The sequence below is a fragment of the Babylonia areolata genome, chromosome 2 (genome assembly GCF_041734735.1).
Source record: "Babylonia areolata isolate BAREFJ2019XMU chromosome 2, ASM4173473v1, whole genome shotgun sequence".
NCBI lineage: Eukaryota > Metazoa > Mollusca > Gastropoda > Neogastropoda > Buccinidae > Babylonia > Babylonia areolata.
The window spans coordinates 58,738,184-58,741,936 of NC_134877.1; positions in this window are offsets into that span (position 1 = coordinate 58,738,184).

Below are 3,753 nucleotides of genomic sequence, written 5' to 3' on the forward strand. Positions count from 1 at the left end.
GGTTCAAGAGGGACATTGTGAAGTTGCACGTTTGGACATAAAAACACACTTCCTAGCTTTTCTCTTTCTCTGCAGCCGGCATTGATAAAGTAGAGGAAAGGAAACTGTGTTGGGAGTCATCGGAGGGGATGAACTGCGTGAGGGCTCTTTTTATATATTGGGTATCATATAATTTGATCTGCACTACGTATGCCACGATCTTCAATTTGTTTGGGATTCAGTGAAGTCCGGCCTGCGTATCTCACCCAACAGACAGTTGCAGGTTAACCCCTTGACTGTTGCTGATGAATGTGATTGTCAGTGAAGAAGGGCTCTGGCCTAACTGAGGCGAGATTGAGGTTACAGGCCAAGGATTCAGCCATCATCCTTCATCGGATCTCCTCCTCCTTTTGGGGATTGCGTTCTTTTTTTTTCTTCAGCAGATCAGTTACACCACTTAATTTGAACTGAACAAGACGTAGTCCTTGCACTTCCATTGCATGCAAAACTCAAGGGGTTAACATAAAGCTGATTACATGGTAATTGTTATCGTAAGGCAGAGCAGATGCTTAATGTTTTCAAACCCCGGGATAACGATGCACTGTTGGTTGTCAGTACACTCTGAAGTCTTTTGTAAAACTGGTCATGAGACACATTTTCTGAAAGTTCAGACCGTCCCTGAAAGTCTGACGGGATACTGACTGGTGATGATCCTTCAGAATTTTGCTCCCCCCTTCACGCAGCCTGGTCACCCCACTCAGTTGAAGCTGTCCCACATCTCAAGGCCTGACTAAGCGCGTTGGGTTACGCTGCTGGTCAGGCATCTGCTTGGCAGATGTGGTGTAGCGTATATGGATTTGTCCGAACGCAGTGACGCCTCCTTGAGCTACTGAAACTGAAACAGAGCAGATGCGTTATGGAGATAATTATGTGGTTCTTCGGTTGGTTACCCATCAGCATTATAATTTGAGACAGCTTTTTTTTTAAAAAGAAGTAACAATGAGCAACGTAACAGATTAAAAGGAAATAAAGAAGAAAAAAACCACCACAAAAAACAGCTGTAACAGTGCAGTACTAAACACTGTTCACCCGACTCAAATATTTTGCCTGGGAATTAATCAGTACACAGTTTTAATGCGAGTTACGTTTCCATTAAAACTTGTTCTAAGGAACAGTACGGTAAAGGGAAGCAGATTCTGTTGGGTCTGTATCACCCTTTTCGCTTTCCAAGGGCTCGTGATTCAGCTGTGGTGCTTGGAAACCGCTGTTATACATACCCAGAGTCAGGCACGTTTCAAAGCAAGATAAGATTTCGTCACTGAAATTATTGCCAGATATAATAAAGTGTTGCGTGTCACCTTCTGTTTCATTCCTTTCCATTCTGGAATCTATTTTGATAAATGAGAGGGTTGACAGTCCAGCAGAAAGAGGAGCAAAGCATATGTAAAATTGTTTCCTTAGTTCTGTGTTGACTTGTGTTTATACAAGTTTTGTCTTTCCTTTATTTGATTAAGTGTTCGCATGCTCGTGAAGCACTGGTGTGGAAGCGCTTTGATTCGTCCCCACCAGAAATTCGGCGCTATATAAATACGTTTACGAAGACGACGGTAACGACGACGACGACGACGACGACGATGACGGTATACTGATGATGATGATGAGGAGGAGGAGGAGGAGGAGGTTTTGCGCATGGCACAGTTTGGTGATGTATACACGGCCAAAGTAATTACTAGGACACAGACATATTTGTCCGACATTTTTTGGTGAATATTCCCCCCCCCCCCCCCCCCCCCCCCCCCCCCCCCCCCCCCCACTCGTTCACAAATGATTGTCTGCGTGTGATCATGTTCGCAGAAAACAGCTTTGCGTTTCTTGTGGAACGGATACAGATAGAACAATGCACCATATGTTGTGATATCTTATTCTACTCATACACAATTCATTGTCTGTGAGTATACTCTTAGTGGAAAACTTTTCGATGATCGCTTCCAGATGCCTAGGGTTATTGTTTAAACTCTTCTTTCTGTTGCTTTCTCTGACCCTCTCTCTCTCCCTTTCCCGTTCCCTTACCGTGTGTGTGTGTGTGTGTGTGTGTGTGTGTGTGTGTGTGTGTGTGTGTGTGTGTGTGTGTGTGGGTGTGGGGGGGTGCATGCGTGCTCGTGCTCGTGCTTTTATGTGTGTGTGTGTGTGTGTGTGTGTGTGTGTGTGTGTGTGTGTGTGTGTGTGTGTGCGTGCGTGCGTGCGCACGCTCGCGTGCGAAAGTCAGTAGCTATAAAACCTTAACTACAAAACCTAACGCTAAAGCTGAACCCAAACTCGAAAGCGAACGATGTTGTCCAGCGAACCCACATCAGAGCATGACAGAAGGACATTTGTCGGTAAAATAACACCCATTCTAACACACAGCGTTCAGAAATATTTGCCTTACGACGGAAGAAAGGAACTGCCAACTGATAATGTGTTCAATGGGTTGTGTATGTGTGTGTGTGTGTGTGTGTGTGTGTGTGTGTGTGTGTGTGTGTGTCTGTGTGTGTGTGTGTGTGTGTGTGTGTGTGTGTGTGTGTGTGTGTGTGTTTGATTGATTGATTGTAATGGATACTTATATAGCGCCTATCCTCGGTCGGAGACCAAGATCTTAGCGATGTACAAACACGGAGTCATTTCCACAACAGGTTCCCTACCTGGCAGAGCAGACTGACGGCTGCCACTGGGCGCTCATTATTCGTTTCCTGCGTCATTCACTCAGATTCCAGGCACGCACACAAACACACTCAGACAGACATGTAACATTTTATGTGTATGACGTTTTGTTTATTTACCCCCACCATGTAGGCAGCCATACTCCGTTTTCGGGGGTGTGCATGCAGGGTATGTTCTTGTTTCCATAACCCAACGAACCCTGACATGGATTACAGGATCTTTGACGTGTGTATTTGATCTTCTGCGTGAGTATACACACGAAGTGGGGTTCAGGCACTAGCAGGTCTGCACATATGCTGACCTGGGAGATCGGAAAAATCTCCACCCTCTGTCCACCAGGCCGTCTCCGGTGCTCTACTCCGCACTACTCTATTGTATTTTATTGTAGTGCTCTTTTTGTCACAACAGATTTATCTGCGTGAAATTCGGACAGCCCACCCCAGGGAGAGCGTGTCGCTACACGTAGAGCGCCACCCCTTTTTTTTATGGAGGGATGGGGGAGTCTTTTTTTCTGTCTACAATTTTATTTGTTTCCCTACTGAAGTGAACTTTTCTACAGAGTTTAGCCAGGAACAGCCCTTTTCTTGCCGTGGGTTCTTCTACGTGCGCTAAGTGCATGCTGCACACGGGACTTCCGTTTATCGTCTCATCCGACGGTTTATCGTCTCACCCGAATGAGTAATGTCCAGACCACCAATCAAGGTCTAGTGGAGGGGGAGAAAACACTGGCTATTGTGGGGTTCGAACCAGTGTACTCAGATTGTCTCGCTTCCTAGGTGGACGCGTTACCAGTAAGTCATCATATTCTGCTGCGCTCAGCTATGCTCTGCTTCACATTTTTTTCTATCTTTACATCTCTGTCTGTCTGACTGTCTGTCTGTCTCTGTCTCTCTGTCTCCCCTCTGTCTCTCCCTCTCTCTGTCTTTCACATAATGTGTCTATCTGTCCATATCCCTATTACCCGTCGCCTTATTTGCTGTCTTTTATGTCTCTTAAATCTGTGTTTAAAATTTTATCGTTACTTTTCTGTGTTAATTTCACTTGAATCATTCATGTGTAGCATTCATGCTAGGG